The sequence below is a fragment of the Crocuta crocuta genome, unplaced genomic scaffold (genome assembly GCF_008692635.1).
Source record: "Crocuta crocuta isolate KB4526 unplaced genomic scaffold, BGI_CrCroc_1.0 scaffold177, whole genome shotgun sequence".
Classification (NCBI taxonomy): domain Eukaryota; kingdom Metazoa; phylum Chordata; class Mammalia; order Carnivora; family Hyaenidae; genus Crocuta; species Crocuta crocuta.
The window spans coordinates 208,947-229,571 of NW_027531880.1; the positions used below are offsets into that span (position 1 = coordinate 208,947).

General features: G+C 42.4%; 1 pseudogene; it reads left to right on the plus strand.

Annotated features, from left to right (window-relative positions):
* Positions 1-10,121: 10,121 nt before the first annotated feature.
* LOC144239129 (ran guanine nucleotide release factor pseudogene) lies at positions 10,122-10,761 on the plus strand (annotated as a pseudogene).
* The last annotated feature ends 9,864 nt before the right edge of the window (positions 10,762-20,625 follow it).

Sequence of the window (20,625 nt, forward strand, 5' to 3'; positions counted from 1 at the left end):
TCAACTTGTTTGTGAAAATGTATCTATGTATAACCTAAATTTTACCAAACTTCACAAGCCTGAAAGACTAGGGCCATCAGTCTCTACATTTCCCTGGTTCTCACCATGAGCTGTTTGCCTTACTACCTAGCTCGCAGCAGGAAAGTTCCCAGGGGCCTCTTGAAAACATTGCTTTTATGAGGCACTTTGTGCCCCCCAAACAGTAAAAACATCATAGTACAGCTGCCAGATTTAGCAAATAAAAATACAAGATTACAAGTTAAATTTGAATTTTAGATTAATCACAAATAATCTTCATGGTCAGTGGTGAGGCTGAAAGTAAGCAATCTACTGTGTTAACTCTTTGACATATCTAGTTCAATATTTGGGTATAAGAACTTACGCCTCAGTGTTGTATGGGGTTTTCAGTAAGGGAGTTCTTTCTGCACTGTCTTACCATCCTGTCTGCCTGGCATGAGGCATGGTGATCCTGTGGACCCTGCTGGATGGACACCCACCATACTCTCCTCATAATCATCCCCTTTCTCCAATGAAAAGATCTTTGCTACCAGGCCAAAGTGGCCCTCTGGTAAAATCTGTCCCATTTGGATGAACCTGCTTAACCAGACACACCATTAACATGTCTGAATATAGGTAAGGCTTCCACTGGAAACCTGACATAACTGCATACCCATAAAGACAGGATTTGGGGAAAAAATAGTTTAACCCTTAATTGTGTTAATGTTTATAATTGGTCCCTCTTTGAAGTCTGCAGAATAAATTGTTTTAGAGATATATGCTGGAAGAGGGTTAACTCTGAAAAGGACATCCCAGCCAAATCTGTTCAACATTGACTCCCATCTTTTTGTCAGATATTTTCCAGTGGCTCAGCCAGCCAACCACAGTGAAAGCTGAGGACATGAAAAAGGGCTTTCAGCGAGAGCTTATCAAACTGAGACCAAATGCAAGCTGAGCTTTAAAGATAGGACAGATGTCAGGACTCTCCAGAGCTGGGAGACCAAGATCTGCCCATGTTTATCGTCTTTACCTCTTGATTTTGCTGTTGTTTTCTCCTAGTTTGACTTGACATGTGGAACATTACTCCTTCCCAGGACTCTGAACTCAAGAAACATCTGAGGGGAGTTGTGTTCATCAAAAAATCATATACATTTTGCTCACAGAGATACCTTTCTTTACATGGACCACTGATTACAGCTGGCAGTGCCTTAGAGAACTATACCCAAAGATATTTTTCATGTCCAGGTTTCTGGTATTTTCTGTAACCAAGTAATTTCTTGTAACGCTATCACCAATGCCCTAGCTACTACAATTGCCCCCAAGCTTAACGCACATATCCCTTTTCTTAATCTATCCCTATCTAAAAAATTGCATTCTTACATCCTTGACCCCCGACTCCAAGAACTAAAGTGGGATTTGTATTGTTTATTTGTTTTTTAATAGTGCCTAGAGTTTGCAGAGTACTTTTCCACATATTACCTCATTTAATCCCCAGCACCCTACTAAAAGAGAGGCATTATTAGCATTTTTTTATATTAGAAGTTTGAGGCTCACAGGGGTCAATGAACTTCCTCAAGGTCAGTGATTGTCAGAATTGGGACCCAAATCTTGACCTTTGGGCTCCAGATCTATCCTTTTGATACCCAAACAGAGGGCACACAGTGGAGATCAGTACCTTTACATTGCTTAGCACCTGTAGTGTTTCAAATACCTTTGAGCCAATGTTTTAAGATTCAGAGAAGTCATAGAGAGCTTTGGATTCTTACTTGCTGGCAACCAATTGTGACTAATCACAGGTACCCTCCATAGTCTAGAATGTAAGTTCCACTCTATCGAGTGCCCACCACTCCTCATGGTATTCCTGACACTCAGATGAAGTGTTAGCTATGATCTATTATGATACTCAGATAGCTGTTTCTCTTAAAAGAAAGTAATATTTCTTTGCATGTATGATTCTATTGAAATCAGGATAAATGACAAGCCATAACTGAGAGGACCTCATGCTTCCAGAAAAAAAGACAGAGATATTCTTCACATGTTTAACATGAGAACAAAATGTGTCTACCAGAAGAACATGCCCAGTTACCTTCTCATGTCTAAGGAATCTGCTTGGCTCCTGCAAACCTGTGAACGCTAGCCCATGCCGGCTCCTGAGCAATTGTAAGAAGCTCATAATGGGCCTCTAGGTCTCTCGAGTGTCTCCACTTCAAACAGTTGTACACTAACATTTATACACATCGCATCCTTGCTCACAACCAACAATGGCAACCCATTGCTTTAAGAATAAAGTCTAAACTCCTTGACTTGATGTTAAAAATTACAGGACAACACTTTCCCTCATTAGACTGGCTGGCCATAAGATTCTCAAATCTAGCTGCAGCCCAAATGAACTCAACTCAACTCAATTCAAGTCAGTTCAATTCAACTCAACTCAGTGCTTATATGTTGTATGCCTTCTAAATATGAGGCAATATGTTTGCCCAATGGGAGAAAAAGAGAGAGGACAGAATATTCCTCAGAGTGCTTAAACTTTACAAAATGAGGATGAGTCTCAAGTTTAAAGAACTCAAGTGAAGCAGAAAGTCATGGTCATTAAAGAGAAGAATCTTTAGGGCTCTGAGAAGGAAAACTTTACTTTTAATTGGCCTATTATCTTGCCTTCAATCCTTTGCTATTCCCTTAGCTGACCAATTATTTCACAGCCACCCAACACCTTGTACAGTTCCACCACCACACAACTGCCATCCTCTTCCTCCTGTCTGAACAGTCCTTTTGTGCAGTCTTTTGCTTTTCTGTTATCCCTCGGGTCTTCCCACTTCATTAGCCTTCCCTGATCCCCTCAGCCCACAGTGGCTCCTCCTAGTTGCTCACAAAACAGTAAAGGACACATCTGTTGTGAATTTTGAAATACTTCTCGGCAGCATGCACTGGACATTCGTTAATCCACATAGAAGCTATTGGAGTGCAGTGAACATGTCATGCATGATTCTGCCTCTCTAATGTTGAAAACAGATTATTACTCCAAAAAAATGCTTTGGCTTATTAATTATGTTCAAAACAAATCTATACAGACACAAACAGCTTCCATTCTGATAGAGATAGCATTTTCCCCCAGGATTCTCTCTTGAGTCAAACAGATATGACAACCCACCATGCTGTTCTTCTAAAAATAAATCTCCAAATCTTGGGAACCACATATGGCATGCATCCTTCCTAGACCTCCTAAGCCCTGGTTCTTTTCACTGCTTGGATTACCAGAATTCTATAGGTAAAGAATTACAGACACTTCTGTGACTTATTCTAAGAGCCACATATTATTCTGCTGGGGACAAAACACTACAAAAACAGTTTCTTTCTCTTTTTTTTTTTTTCCTTCCTTGGCCAAAATGGCAGTTGAACTCTAAAACCCTAAGCCAATTTGAATGGGGTGTATTATAAGCATAGCATGGCAATATATGTGCAAAGCAACATAAAGCATTAAGTCAAGATAATCTACACTCTTACAAACGTTCTTCATGTAGAACTCTCAACTCTTAACATAGGATTTTCTTCCATGAGGGTCAATACATGGTAAATATAAGACAGAGAGAGAAAGGATGCTGTGGAAGACTGATTTCTAGAGAGGTGGTCACACAGCATCTTTAAGAGAAGACTATGAGGAGACTAAGATGTTAGGGAGTAAAGAAATGTCCTGCCCTAAATCCATTAGGAGCTAGAGGATGAGATATGGATGGAATGAATTGTGATTGGCAGGCCAGGAGATAGATTCAGGAACTCAGCAGAGTCAGACATTAAACCATGTAGTCATGAAAGATCCTGATGTTGGTCACATTTTGGAATTAACTAAACCATGGATCTCAGAGTCAGGGGCGGTCTCTTTCCCCATTTATTTATCCATTTAATAATAAAGTTTATCCATTAAATGACATAGTGTCCTTTGAACCCAAAGATGGAAGGAGACTTAATTAAGATCACTGTAGCAGAGACGGTAAAATTCATGAAATGTATTTTGGTTCCCTGTATTTCATAGCCACTGTGCAGTTAGGGGCCTGTGACTGGCCAATGAAATATGAGTCTTCATTATTTCTGGGTTGAGGCAACAAAGAATCTTGTGCAATTCTCTGGTTTCTCTTTTCATTCTTCATTCCATATTGAGCAACTACAATGTGGTGGCACCCCTGGCAGTCTGGGTTTCTGAGTTACTGGAGCAGACCCCCCTGCTAACCTACACTGGACACATGGTAAGAAATAGCAGAGGATGTTCGTTCTGTCATACCACTGAAAATTTGGGAATGTTTATTATTGAGGCAGAATTTAGTATCTCTTGAGAACTACAGTGATCTAGAGAGTGGCCGACATGAGAACAGAATTCAGGTTTCTGATAGACACAAATCCAGGGATGACATGTTAGGAAGAAAATGAAGGAAGTTTCACTTTAAATCAAGAAAGCTTCTTTAATACTTTATGTACTCAATCATTCACTATTCTTTAATTCATTTAAACCCACACTTACTGATAATCTTCTGTGATAATCTTCTGTGTATCAGTACAGGCTGGGGATACAAAGATGAATAAGTAAATCTGTATGACTGCCCTCAGGACGTTTACAGTCAGGCCAGGGAGGCAGACATGTAAGAGAGTAAATAGCATGCAGAGACAGAAGTATTGTAGAGAAGCCCTGTGTGTATAGTGTTCCAGAACTACTGTGGAAACCTCAAGCTGTTGCAAAGAGTCAGGCAAATATTCCCAGCTCATTTGTCCTGAAGGGCCAAAAAGATGGAGAAGGAAAAGACTTTCTACTCAGAAGGAACAACACTTAATTGCTCAGAGGAAAAAAGAGACTGATTTGTGTGGCTTCTCGGGAGCGGGAGGCAAAGTTTGGCTTCTAATGAACAAGGAACTTGGATCTTATCTTTCAGACCTTAGAGAATCACTGAAGGATTTTAAGGGAAGTTATACTGAGGCACCTGTCGGGAGTTTCTTGCAAGAATTCAGGTGTATGGTGATAGGAATCTAAGCAAAAATGGTAGCAGAGGGCAAAGAGACACAGGAACATTCCTTTCTGTTCTATGGTAATTATTAAGGGGGCTTTGGACTACTACTAGGTTACATGAGAAAAATATCTCCTCCTGGAGAGTAGCCAAGACTCTTCCCAACAGGCTTTCATGCAACACGGCCCCAGGTATCATCAATGTAACATCCCAGAAATCCTGGCATCTTTCTGGTTCCCTTCACCCAGGCCACAGTGACTCTGCAGGGATGGCCTGGGAATAATGAAGCTTGAGAAAGTCTCTGAAAGTAATCGAACGTTTTGTCTCCTGGTGCCATGTCCTGCTCATTAACTTATTGTGGAGATTCATTAATCCAGTGTAAAACTGTAATTAAAAATAATCTCCTTTTCTTAAAGAAGTGGGGAGGGAAGGGGTTTCAGAATAGAGCAGCAAATAACTAGGCCGATTACCACAGTCAGAACATGATGATAGCAATTCGTTCACCTTTCTATCCCTTTCTGTAAATTTCTCTTTATGGGGAAGCTGCAGGCTTTTTGCACTGAACAACTTTCTGTCACATGTGTATATTACATTATGGCTTTTTGATCTCCATTTCCACCTTTGGACTTAATTGCTTCTCATACCCTCCCTATGAGTTAGCTGGGAACCCCTTTCACAGGTAAGTAAACTATGGTCCAGCACATGTGGAGATAAGGTCTGCACAAGATACTAGAGTACTGTTCCCCTTAATGTCAGTGAAAGCCCATTTTTCTTTACCAAACAGGTATCCCAAACTCAACTGTGGCACCACTGATGCTCCGAGGTGGACACAGGGGCCTGAGGCCTTGCTCCATGGTAGACATGTATAGGGGCAGAATGACAACTGAATGCCTGTGGAAAAACATGAGCAGCTGGGGCAAGGAGACTTAATCTGAATCCAGCCTCTACCATCTATCAGCTATGTGGCCTATAACAGTCACTTAAGATTTCTGGGACTCAGTTTTCTAATCAGTAAAATGGGGTTATAATAGTTCTTATTAATTCGACAAATATTTATTGAGCACTGAGAGGCTGTTGTAGTTTCTGGGAATACAGCAGTAAATATAATAAATCTTGTCCCCTCATAGAGCTTAGATTCTAGTGTATTAGGTGGGGAGACAGGAAATATCTGTCTTGTAGGGTTGTTTTAAATAAGATAACTTAGCATAGAATAGATGCTAAGAAAATGCTCACTCCTTCTGCCTGCAATGTCTTCTCCACAGATGGCTCCTGAAGAAAGCTATAGACTAGGGAAATCTCTTTAACTTGCCATCTTACCCATTCTTTCCTTGTGGACTGTCTCCCTGCTCCTCAGAGCCTGTATCCAGTTTTGTTTTGTTTTATTTTGTTTTGTTTTGAGTGCTCAAGCCCTTCTAAAGAACATCCAGACATAGAAGTAAGGTCAGCCCACTCTCAGGGATTTTATTTACTAACAGGAACTCTAGTAAAGAAATGCCTGAAAGACCTAAAGGAATAAATCTAGAGCCTGGATATTCAAACTGTGTGACAGGCTCTGGGGATCTAATTTGGATTTCCCTACCTTACCTACAAATCGACCAGAAGGATGGGCATCTAGTGCTCAAAGGCAGGCTCTTTGTCATAATCACAAAGTAGCTGACTAGGATGTCAGAAGAGTCAATGGTTTCCCCTGAGATTCTGTCAGTCCTAGGGGCTTCCCTGGGGGCCTCAGGGAGAAGAGAGAACAGGTCCAAGGGCTCTAAGCTGGCTCCACTCTCTCACACTCTACTCCCATCATTTCAACCCCAATAGCAGCAATTCTGTAAACTAGAGTTTCAAAAGAATTCTAATGAGACCCTACAGCTCTAGTTTCCCAGCCAGCTTTTCCCATCCTAGATCTTGACCTTCTGTCTGACACCCAACTGCTGCAGGGAATATAGTCACAAAGTCATAGTAGGGTGCGCAGGTCCAATCCATTTCCAACACTGGGTTATTGTGAACTCCTGACATCTTCCTTAGCGATCAGGAAATACTTCCCACTTCAATAGAGGTAGAATTCTGCTATCAGAAAGCAAAACCTTTCATTCCCTAGGGAAACTCAAATTGAAGGTGAAAGAAACTCTGGGAGAGGGTACCAAGTGCCAGTAATCTTTTCCCTGAGTCCAGGAACAGATGAAGGAGATGAGGGATGAGCTCCTGACCTACAAAGAAGTCAGGGAAAAGGGAGAGGAGAAGAGACACTTGAAGACCCAGTGATAGAGGCCACTTGCTTAGCACTTGGGTCCTCAATAAGAAGCTTCCCGGGTGTCTATGGAAAATTGACCTCCTCAAATTTGCCCCACATACTTTAAGGAGAGATTAATTTAATATCCAGATGTGACCACATCAGCTGGCCACTGGAAGATAGAAAGATACAGCAGACACAGACCCTTCTTTTGAGATCACATCTCCACAGAAGACAACAGGAATTTGGGGACATCCAAAGATCAACTGGGGAACTCTTGCTGTATAAGATACAATTTTCCTTCTGGTACCCAGGAAAATTGATTAAACTGCTGTGAGGTTCTAAGATTCCCCAGAAAGAGGAAATAACCAGAATAACCACAATTGAGCAGCTATGTGCCTGATCCCTACCATGCATGATCATGCTGGAATGTCACAAAAATCCTATATGAAAGATACTACCATTGTTATGATTATTGCCATTTCACAGAAGAATAAAATGAGACTTCATGGGATTAGAAAGCAGTCCAAGGTTGCCTAGTTATGGATGAAGGGGAAGTCATCAAACTCAGATATACTGCTTCACAGAGGCTCAAAAATATACGAAAGATATAAAAATCAGTACCAACACTCTGCGGAACCCCAACAATAAACACAATGGGGTTAGTTTACATTCCAAAAAGGAAAGAGGTTGATGCAAGAAACCAACACAGCTTGAGCTCTACTATATGCTTGGCATTACACCATACCATTCACATATACTATGTCACTGAACCCTCTCTCACCCAGCAACAGCCTGAAGAAGGTATTCTAATAGCAATCAAAATCTTAGAGAGGAATTTGCCCATGACCAGAGATTCAAACCTAGGTTTGACAATCCCAAACCAGGATTTGTATTCCACACTGGTCACATTCTGCAGAGAAACCAACCTTGTAGAAAGATGAAAAGGAAGGGGATAGGGATGAAGAGTGTGGGGTGAAGACAGAAGGGAGAAAAGCCAGAAGGAATTCTATCCATTGTCCTAAAAGCCAGACAAGCATTGAAGCCTTCCTGAGACTTGGCTAGGGTGGACTAAATTGGGGTGGGCAATGCAGTAAATGATGGCTGTCTGCTTTTTCAGATCAAACTCCTCCCTCGGCATGAAGGTTGGCCGTAAACCACAGATGACTCAATGGCTAAAGGCAAAGCACTTTTGAAGGCACTGCTAGCAAACAGCTTAATTGCACCAGGCAATCCCTGCCATTCCCTCAATAGATAAATAGCTGCCACAGAAGGCATTAATTGGAATGGCTTAAATAGCTGCTGTTTATTTACTGTCGCAGAGAAGGCGACTGTCTGAACCTCCAATAGGGAAGCTTAGCTGGATCTCTTCCCCCACCCCCTGCGCCTCCCCGCCCCATCCAGCCCTCAAGCCCCTCCTTCCCTCCTTTGGGGAGCGGTGCCGGATCAGCGTTTTTATTTTATGTTGCCTGATTTATCTGTTCTGTGAAGCTTTCATTTCAACTTGGAGAATGTTCAAAGTAAAGCTCACCCTGTTACAGACTTAATTGGACCATATTTCAGTCCCAGTGCATCTGTTCAGTGTGGCTTCCTTATCCCGGGTCCATAAACTTTTATTAAGTTATATATCAGGGAATATACATATATATTCCACTAACATGTTTGGGATCTTTTTTCTCCTTTCTCCCCCCTCCTTTTCTTTTGTTGTTTTTATTTTCACCACGGGGGAGAAGTGCTGATGGGCCCAGAGGGACTTGGAATAGAAGTTACTCTATTTCCCTATTTTTGTTTAAAACGGAAAGGACAGGGTCACATTAACCTCAATTTAGTGCAGCGACTAGATGTCAGAGTCGGGATTTGCTAATTTCCATGCGGTTTATTGGGTGTGTTTGATATGCTAATTTTCAATACCCGCCTCCCCAACCCCTCCAGGAAATTTGTCTTTCAATAGCACAGCTCTTGGGGGAAGGGGAGAGAGATAAGGGAAACAGGATAATTTTGAAAAAGAAAAGAGACTTAAAGCCTTAAAGCGGAGCAGTGGAAATGGTTCCCTCAATCCTGTTTAGTAATTTGAAATATCACTTTAAAATAGATGCACAGGTACCATGCCACCTGGAGGGGAAACATACTTCTTCCCTCCGGCCCTAAATTCCTCCATTTGACAGTCTGGATTTAAGGCTATGATTGATAAACCTGTTACTGATGTCACAATTGCTCTAATATGCCACAATAAAGTTCTTTCCCTTGAAAGTTGTCTTGGTCTACCCTAGTACCCAGGTCGAGCTATTGCTGAGTCAAGCCATAGAAGGTAACAGAGGAAGGTTTTCCCCAAAGAAACTCTGGAAAAACATTTGCATATAAGAACGTACACAGAGTGGCAGGATTCTAGCAGTAATGACACTCACCAGTTGCATGTGATGAGAGCTTCATGATTTCCAATATGTGCAGCAAAACTCAGATTATCCTTGCATCCATAATTTCTGTGTTAGTATCCACAGAATTTTATTTTTTGGTGCTTTTTTATTTTCAGAGAGAGAGAGGGTAAATAGGGGAGGGGCACAGAGAGAGGAAGAGAGAAAATCCCAAGCAGGCCCAAGACTGACAGTACAGAGCCTGATGCAGAGCTCAATCTCAGGAGCCAAGAGACCATGCGTGACATGAGCAGAGATCAAGAGTTGGAGGCGTAGGGGTGCCTGGGTGGCTCAGTCGGTTGAGCATCCGACTTCAGGTGAGGTCATGATCTCACAGTTTGTGGGTTCGAGTCCCACATCAAGCTCTGTGCTGATGGCTCAGCCTGTTTCAGATTCTGTCTCCCTCTCTCTCTCTGCCCCTTCCCCGCTCACTCTCCGTCTCTCAAAACTGAATAAATGCTAANCCGGGAGAGGGCGGGGGCTGCAGCGAAAGGGGCGGGGCTGCACGTGGGTTTTTTCTGCATCTCTGTAATGCCCGGACCTAGTCGCAGGCGGATGGAGCCCAGGGCAGAGTATCTGCTGTTTGGGGGTGCCTTTTCCTCTACTCTCCATTCCGGGGCCATCGATGTGAGCGACCCCTGCCCGTCCCGAACAATCAAGAAGTCTTCTGCCATCGCGGGACGGACCAGAGCCTGATGCTGGAACTTCGGAGCTGCAGGCCCACGTGCAGGGAGAGGAGGCTGCGCACCACTGTGAGGACCTTGGCTGGGTGCAGGAGGCTAGGGCTATGCAAGTGGAGACTGTGCAGCCCCTCTTTTTGGAGAACCTGGCCCTGAGGGACTGCTGTCAAGAAGCCTGGGTCCTCTCTGGCAAGCAGCAAGTGGCTAAGGAAAACCAGCGGGTAGCAAACGACGTGACTGCGCACCAGGCCTTGCTGCGGCTGCCCCAGTACCAGACTGGTCTCCTGATCTCCTGCTCACCTTCAGTCAGCACACGCCCCCCGCCCCCTCCCTCCCCACCTCTGCCCCGGTCATCTCTTAGCCCTGAACATCAGTCACTTCAGCCCTGGAGCCTGGGTGACTTTGAACAGCTGATGACCAGTCTGACCCTTCACGATCCCGACATCTTTGGTCCGCAGTAAAGATCCTGAGATACCGCGTGAAGCTGCTGAAACACATGGGGTCCCTTTCTGCAAGGGAACGAGATGGGAGGGGGGAGATATTCCCCTCATTCCTTCCCTGTGCATTAACATAAGACACCTGTCTGCAGAAATAAAATTGCTTTATATCCAAAAAAAAAAAAAAAAAAGAGTTGGAGGCTTAACCAAATGAACCACCCAGACACACTAAGTGTCCATAGAATTTGTCCACCGAATTTTAAAGTTCATCAAAATTCCTAAAACCAACCCCTTTCTAACATCGCTTTAAAACTTGTGTATCCGTGTATCAGTCCGCTAACTGGATCTCCTCCTCAGCTTCAGGTCCTGGGAGAGCATCACCTACAACACTACACTTTCCATCACCACCTGTGATTATTGACTTCACTGTTTTGCTTGGGGGAAGGAGCCTCTTTGCCTTTCCCCCCCTTTCCCACATAACACCTTGGGGATCCTTGCTTAACCATCCTCAGAATCTGGAGGAGCCTGCCATTCCCATTCCAAACAAAGCGTTCTCCAGATCATCCTCAGCAATTTATTCTTGACGACTCTTTAGTTAAAGATTGCAATAGAAAGAGAACATACTGGGGAAGCAAGCAAATCTGGGACTGAATCCAGCTCTGCCATTAGTTGTGAAGCTTTAGATACATTGCTGACACCACCCCCCGCCCCCCGAGGTTGTGTGATGTACATACAATTTAATTACCTTATAGGATGCCTTCAGGTTTAGAGATAGTAGATGTGAAAACATTTAGTGCAGAGCCTAACTCGTGAATTTATTGTTGTTGTTTTTGTTGTTATTATTATTACTATTTTAGCAGCAATAATATTAGACCATTAATATTATTGTCACCATATTATTTCGTTATTATTGTTATAATATTGAACTGCTATTTTATTTACTTTTATTATACACATGAAGAAACTGAACCAAAAATTTCATTCATCTAATGCCAATTTTTAAAATTTGTTTAAAGTAAAAACATACATTTCACATATGTACGTGGCCCCGCACGAGGTATTGGAGAAGATAGAAGATGAAGGCAAAGTTGCTTTCACTTGAAAGTTCTGGATCCAGTTTGGGGAAAAGTGTGTGTGAAGTGAGCAGAGGATGGGGAAGGTGGAGAGAAAGGAGCGCTTTTCGTCCATATACAACCACCAAAACACTAAATGCTCTAAACAAAGTACACAGAGAATGTCTTGGGAGCATTAAGGAGTGGCTAGCTGGGAAACTGGGAAAGACATCTGAACAGCTGTGCTGTTACAGATGGGTTTTGATGAAGAAGCATGTGTTTACCAGACAGAAAAGAAAGAATGGCATTAGGAGTAGAAAAAAAAAAATGATTTATACAAAAGCCTGGGGAGGAAGGCATATAATGTGTTAGGGACTAGTTAGGAGTTCACTGTGATAGAAATACTGGGTGTCTAAGCAGAAGTGGCTAAAGCCTAGTGTATTAGCTAGTTATTGCTGCTTCATAAACTATTCTAAAACTTTGCCTAAAGTAACAAACATTTATTATCTCATGGCTTCTGTGGGTCAGAAATCCAAATATACCTTGGCTGATGCCTCTGGATCTGAATCTTGTCTCTCAGGGTGCAGGTGAGGTGCCATCCAGGACTACAGTCATCTCAAGGATATACTTCAGATTGATGCCCTTCCAGGCTCACTCATATGGCTGTTGGAAGGGTTCAATTCCTCACTAGTTGCTGGCCAGAGATCTCCATCTTTTCCTTGCTATGTGTGCTTCTCCTTGGGACAGCTCACTATATGGCAGCTGCCTTCATCAGAGGGAAGAAAGAGGGCAAGGAGCAAAATAATGCCAGCAAGGGAAAAATCAAGGTCTTTGTCTAATCTCAGACATAATATCCCATCATGTTTTCCATATTCTGTTGGTTAGAAGCAGATCAGGGGCAGGGTTACAAACGGGTAAATACCAGGTGGGGCCACCTTAGACATTTGCCTACCACATGTAGGCTGGGAGAAGTTTGTGAAAACAAGTATAGGTTCAGCCAAGGAACTTGTACTTTATTTTATAAACGATGAGAAACTACAGAAAATGTTTAAGGGCTGGGAAGTGGAGATATTGATGTAATTAGGTTTACATTTTAGATTGGATCACCGGCAGCACTTGAAGGAAGGACTCCATGGGAGAGATCGGAGATGAGGCCAGCCGCAAGCCTGATGGGGCTGCTTCAAGCAGGAAATGGTGGGTACTTGATCCAAGGCAGTCAGAGAAGAGGTGGAGAGGAGGGGTCAGGTTGCAGAACACTTTGTAAGTAGAAACAATACATCTGACTTGATGATTGATTGTAAAATGAGCAAGTCAAACCAGGGTAGATTAACTGGGTACCTATCCCTATACAGAAACAATATGTGAGTACTTCTGGAGTGGGATTGAACAAGAGCTATTTGGCTATGGACTGATCCTTGCTCAGGTAATGGCAAAGTAGGAGCTAGAACTCAGGTAAGTGTGCTGGTCTATTCTCTGTAGCCTCCTACCATGATGTTAAAGAGCTCAAAACTTTGGATGCAGGGGGTCTGGGCCCTAATCCTGGTCCCATCATTCACTAATAATGTGACCTAGAATGAATTATTGCCTTGTCTGGGTTTCTTTAGTGTAAAATGGATATAGTGCTGAAACTTACTTTAACAGATTATTATGAGGATTAAATAAAATAACCTATGCAATACACTTAGCATAATCCCTGACACACATTAAGTATTAGCTGTTATGAATATTTTCAGGCACTGTGTGGGTATTTGCATTATGCTGGGGCTCAGTTCTAGCATCCTTTAAATCTTACCTAGAGATCTGCAGAGTACTTTAACCACAGGTAAATTTGCCCTTCAGTGCAATCCTGGCCCTCTGGGATAGCTGTTGCATCCATAAGCAGTTACTTATAGTTAGATTCCAGTTCCTATTGTATTGCATTTCAGTGTTTTCTGTATCCTGGAGTTAGGCGTATACTTGATACCCACCTCTGTCTTCAGCAGAACAAAAATCTACAATACCCCTTTCACTCTTTCTTTGTCCCCACAGAGCTCAGAGAAACTAATACATCGTAAGCAATGTATTCTTTTTCAATTATTGATATATAATTGACATATAACATTATATTAGTTTCAGATGTACAGCATAATTCAATATTTGTGTATATTGCAAAATGATCACCATGATGAGTCTAGTTAACATCCATCGTCACACATGGCTACATTTTTCTTGTGATAAGAACTTTTAAGATCTACTCTCTTAGAAAGAACATCTTTTTTATGGATCAATCTCTTTCTTGCTTCACTTATTCCACAAATTAAAGATGGACTATGTGCAAGCACCTTAGTTTGTTTATTAGGATACAATGGTGAACAGGACAAATGTCTCCTGAATCACGGGCCTTGCTTTCCAGTGGGAGAAGTGGAGAAGCACTATTAGTGCTAAGAAGGAAATGAGCAATGGCAAATAGTCAGAAGAGGCCTCTGAAAAAAATGATATTGAGGCTGAAAGATGAGAAATACTAGCCACTTAAATAGCAGGATGAGGGCATTTTCGGTAAAGGAAACCCCAAGTTCCATGACCAAGGTTGCGGATGGCTTGGAGTGCTTCAGAAACTGGAATTAGGCCATAAAGCAGCACTATTAATATAGGAAGGGAAAATGAGCCATATAGGTGATTGTGAAATTTCCTATAGCCACGTTAAAAAAAGATGAAAATAGGGGCACATAGGTGGCTCAGTCAGTTAAGCATATGACTTTGGCTCAGTCATGATCTCACAGTCCATGGGTTCGAGCCACGAGTTGGGCTCTGTGCTCACAGCTCGGAGCCTAGAGCCTGCTTCAGATTCTGTGTCTCCTTCTCTCTCTGACCCACCCCCCATGCCTCTCTCTCTCTCTCTCTCTCTCAAAAGTAAATAAACAGTAAAATATTTTTAAATAAAAATAAACACATTTATTTTTAAATAAAAATAAATACGTTTATTTAACCCAATATATGTAATTTCTTTTTTTTTTTTAATTTTTTTTGATGTTTATTTATTTTTGAGAGAGAGAGACACAGAGTGTGAACAGGGGAGGATCAGAAAGAGTAGGAGACACAGAATCTGAAGCAGGCTCCAGGCTCTGAGCTGTTGGCTCAGAGCCTGAGGTGGGGCTCGAACCCACAAACTGAGATCATGACCTGAGCTGAGGTCATCTCCTTAGCCGACTGAGCCACCCAGGTGCCCCAATATATGTAATTTCTTGTAGCCACATTTAAAAAATAAAAATAAAATCTCAATTGTAACTAGACATGTTGGAAGCACTCAGTGGTCACACATGGCCAGTGGCTACCATACTGGACGGCATAGCCCTAGATTAAGTAAGGACATTACATGAGACAAGATTAAGGGGATAGGGCCAATCATGCAAAGCCTATGGAATGTGGTCAGGAGGTTGATTCATTCTAGGTGTGATGGGAACTATGGGAGTTTCTTTGTGAAGCATGAAGGGGAGGAGGGAATCAGAGGGCCCAGGTAGGAGCTATTATAATACTTAGTTTAAGTGGGAGATAACAGGGACTTGAATAGAAGTATTGGCAGTGATGGTAATAACTAACCCTTGCTTTCAGTGTCCTAAGCCCTTCACATGGATTCATTTATTTAATCCTCAAAATGACCCTATAAGGAAGGCGCTATTTTATCCTATTTTCCAGATGAGAAACTGAGGCAAGGATGGGGCAAGACCTGGATTAAAAAGAGACAGTTCTTTTTTAAAAATTTTTTAATGTTTTTTGTTTATTTCTGAGAGAGAGAGAAAGGCAGCATGAGCAGGGATGGGTCAGAGAGAGAGGGAGACACAGAATCTGAAGCAGGTTCTAGGCTCTGAGCTAGTTGTCAGCACAGAGCCCGATACGGGGCTCGAACCCACAAATAATGAGATCATGACCTGAGCCGAAGTCCAATGCTCAACCGACTGAGCCACCCAGGCGCCCCAAAATGAGACAGTTCCTAAACTCTGCTCTTGGCCGCTAGGTTAGTACACTTTTCTTTTTTTTCTTTTTTTTAATTTTTTTTTTTTATTTACTTCTAGGAGAGAGAGAGAGAGACAGCGTGAGCAGGGGAGGGTCAGAGAGAGAGGGAGTCACAGACTGAAACAGGCTCCAGGCTCTGAGCTGGCAGTCAGCACAGAGCCCGACGCGGGGCTCGAACCCATGAACCGCAAGATCATGACCCAAGCGAAAGTCGGACGCTCAACCGACTAAGCCACCCAGGCACCCCGACACTTTTCTTTTTTAATTTTTTAAATGCTTATTTGTTTTTGAGAGAGAGAGACAGAGAGAGACAGATTGCAAGTGGGGGAGGAGCAGAGAGAGAGGGAGAGACAGAATCTGAAGCAGGTTCTAGGCTCTGAGCTGTCAACACACAGGTCCAGCCTACTCTAAAGATAGACCTTTGGGAGCCATCAGGAGGTAGAAGGTATTTGGGGAAAGGATGCGCTCACTTAAGAGAGGAAGGTAGAATGAAAAAAGACTAAAAAGGACCCAACACCAAAACTCTGTAGGTCTTCCAAATGTAGATCAGGAAGAAGAGCTCAAGCAGCCAGCCTGGGGAGCACGGCCATGCTATCTTCGCTCCCTGCTTATTTCTATGGGCTGTCTTTCTGCTAGATAGTCTTCCTTTTCTCTACCTGCCAGCCTTCTACTAGTTTAACTCCAGCTCAGAAGTCATTTCTCTAGAGGCTTCCCCATACTCTCTTGAGGCAAAGTTGGCCGTTCTTTCCTGTATTTGTTTCCTAGGGCTATTGCAACAACTTGCCACAAACTGGGTGCCTTAAACAATAGAAGTGCATTGTCTCACAGTTTTGGAAGCTGTGAACTCTGAAATGTGAACTCTGGAATACTCAAGCTCCCTTCAGGGACTGTAGGGGAACATTCCAGCTTCTGGTGGCCTCAAGCACTCCTTGGTGTGTGGTAGCATGGCTCCAACCTCTGCCTCTGTCTTCACATGATCTCCCCTCTGTGCCGTGTGTATCCTCTGCGTCTCTTAAAGGACACTTGTCATTGGATTTAAGGCCAACTCCAGTAATCCAGAATGACCTCATCTCTAGATCCTTACTTTCATTACATCTACAAATATAATTTGGTGAAAAATTGTCATTTGTTAAAAATACCAAGTAAGGAAAACACAGTTTCTGGGGTGAGGATGTAGACATATTTTCCTTAGGTCACCATTCAACCTACTGCCTATCCTTTGAGCTTATCCTTCTCTCTGTAGTTACCTTCAATACAGCAAGTCACAGAGACACAGAAGTGTTTGTATTCCAAACAGAACATGCCTTCTCAACACTTTCTCTCCCAAGGGAGAGAAAATTGGTTGAGGAGGGAGAGATTACTCTTTTTTATGGATGGGTACAGATATACATAGAGTATATAAAGTAATGTATAGTATTCTATGGTATTGAAATTTCATGGTGGGGGAGTATTAGGGGAAAAAATCTCAACAGGCTCTGCAGACAGGAGGAACAGTTGGTAATAAGGAAAAAAAAGCATGAGAAATACTGAACTAGAATATTATTCCCAGAGGTAGTTAACATGTCAAGTTCAACTCTGTATATGTCACATACACTCTACCAGCCCCTGCCTGCTCACACTCACATTCCAACAGCACCAGCACAGGGCTAAGAACGGAAACAACGGTTCCGGCAAACTAACAACAAACAGATTTGCCTCCCGCATGTTCTTAGATGCTTCATTTAAAGTTTGACTGCAGTGGTCATTGTAGTCATGGGGTAGATTCACATCTAAACCCACCTCATTCTCCAGTTAATCTGCCCTCTGTCTCTGCCTGCACCCGTACAGTGGAAGTATTTTGAATTATGGACTTTAATAGGCATCTATTTTACAGCCTAAAGTCACAAAGTCTAACGATTTGAAATATCACTCCTGCAGCCATCGCTCCCTTCAGAACTCTACATATTTAAACAGAATTTCAGTTACCAGAAAAACTCATCTTTAGAGAGAAAAGGGAGGGATGAGGGTGGGAAATCCACTGACTTAATGTTTTATCAAGAGGAAAGGAGTGTGGAGAGAGGTTTGCTGAACATCAAACAGGCTCCAGTGCAGTGAATTTAGCAAGGCAGAGAGCAGTGCAAATTGGAAGATTTAAAAGTCTGAAGTTTAAACATCGCTTTTGTTTTCCCAGGCTCTAGATATTAATAACGCTATTGTGCAAATCTCCTTTTTAAGGAGACAGGGAGGAAATTAAACATTTGCATAAACCAATTGATTGCAATTCTGATGGCAGACATTTCCAAGTCCCCTTGCCTCGGTGCCATCTCTCCTGGTCCAATGAGTCACATTACCTCATTTAAGTGGGGCCCCTCCTGGGCTGCACTGGGCCGCTTGAAACTCTCACTACCTTTCTCTTAGCATCTGTCTCTTTTGTTCCTTCTTAGAGGTAACTGCTGATGCCCTGGTCCATGCCCCGCCGCTTTTTTTCGGAAATGCAATTACTCATTAACTGGTCTCTTTGGTTTCAATCTCTTTACCTTCCAAGCCATCCAGAACCCTTTCCCTCCACTCATCTGCTAAACTGCCTTTTCCATCATGACACTTCTGTGCTCAGGAAGCTGCAGTGGGCCCCCGCTGCCTGTAAAGTAAAGCCCACTGCCTCAACTGGCTCTCAGAGAGCTCCACATGTGCTGGGGATATACCCTGTGTCCTCTCTGCTCCCAGATAGTCGCCCTGCCCTCTAACAAAGCCAGAAGCTCCCCTACGTTTCTTTGAGTATTTGTCCCATTCTCATCTCCCGGTCTCTGCCCTGTTGGGTCTTTTGCCTGATATGCTGTCTTCTTTCTTTCATTTCCACCCACTCTTTCCCCTCCTTCAAGGGTCAGTTCAGACCCAACCTTCTTCACAAGCTTTGGACACAGCAGCAGCCCACTCTGAGGAAGAGGTTTGACACTGAACCATGTTCTGTCCAAATATGTCTTACCTAGCCTTCAGCAAGGAGCTTCCTAACTGGTAAAAATATGATATTTTGGAGTCACCTAGGAGGCTCAGTCAGTTAAGCGTCTGTCTTTGGCTCAGGTCATGATCTTGCAGTTTGTGGGTTCAAGCCCCACATCAGGCTCTGGACTGACAGTGTGAAGCCTGCTTGGGATTCTCTTTCTCTTTCTGCATTTTGCTCTCAAAAATAAACAAACATTTTAAAAAAAGAAATGAGGTATTTTACATTGTGCTTGTGACGTTCCCAGTTCTGTACAAGATGGTAAGAAATAGTGTCAGGGTTATTTGTTCATTTATTATCTCCATTGGTAGAATTGTATTAGCCTCATGAAGTGCTGATTACAGGCCAGCTTCCATATTAACTTATATCCTTTAATCCACACAAGCAACTCTGTACACTCTCCAGATATCCAGCCTGGAGAAACGGGAGAAGGGAGGTTATCAGGAGAGAGCATGTATTTTTCTTGCTCTACCTCTGTCCATGGCTCATGGAGTTTAGAGTTTAATAGTTGTTATCTCATTAGATCTTTTCCTATCCAGTTATCAATCACCATGTGTTTTATTCCATTTCTCAGATAAAGAAACTAAGGCTCAGTGGGGTTAATGACTTGCTTAAATGCAATGACTAGAGAGTGCACACCTTAACATTGAATTTGTGTTTTCTGACTAAAAAGTTTCTCTTTCCACTCTTTGTGCCATTTTAGATAAACAGCCATTATGCAGTAAATTCTCTTTTTCATCTGTATAATGGGGAGAATAAGTCAGTGCTTTTTTTCAACTTTGCTCTAGAATGGAGATTGTGCTTGAAAAATCTCTGCAACATTGTGTATTAGCTTTGTCATAAATACCATTTGGCTGGAGCCTGGAAATCCACTTTCATTTATCCAAGCTGCATAAAGCACCACAAAACCGGGAAGAAAGCCTCACCTACTGAAGCCTGTAAATGTCACTTTCCAATAGTAAACAGCTTGGAGCAATAGTATTTACTTCTGACATGATGCTGCATACACTAAGACAACTAACTGCCCCTGCGTCTGGTCCGTACTTTAAATGCACCTTGTGATGTTATCACATAAAGGCATATTTAGGCTGCATTTGATGTGCAATAGTGTGTGTGAGTGTGTGTGTATGTATGTGTTTTAAATACTAGACACAGAGTTTAATAGTTTCCTCTTTTAATTAGAGTCACCAGTAAAATATGGAGTCATAAGTTTTAATGCTGCAACAACAAGAGCAATCAAATTCTGTCCTTCAGGACATCGAGAACAAACCATCATGAGAAAATTTAGGGATTCCAGGGGGAAGTCATCTGCCCTTTTACTTCCTCTTCACTCCATTTGTGGAGTCTTTGCTGTTATACACAGGCTCTGCCATCATCAACTTTCTCTCCATACTATTTTGTAAGGTATAACTGTTTTGTTTTGTTTTGTTTTTGGAAAGAGGGAAAGGAAGCAGGGGAGCAGGGCAGAGGGAGAGAGACAGAATCTTAAGCAAGCTCCATACTCAGAGCAGAGCCTGATGTAGAGCTTAATCCCATAACCATGGGATCAATCAAGAGTCAGACACTCAACCAACTGAGCCCCCCCAGGTGCCCCTGTGAAGGTATCACTATTAGTCACAGGTACTAGAAAAGATGTATGGTCAGGAAAATAATTTCCTTAACTTTAATTTTCAGCAAAAATTATTCTTTCTTCCCAAGGACAATTTAACATGGAATCTCAACCCATAAAACAGAGAATGTTATCTTGTTATAGGTACATTTTTGTGAACTTAAATTTTTATCAGTTACTTAATGTAAATTCAACCCAACATGAAAGTTCAATGAACACTAGAATTTTAAATCAGGATTATGGATGACATGTGCAGTCAT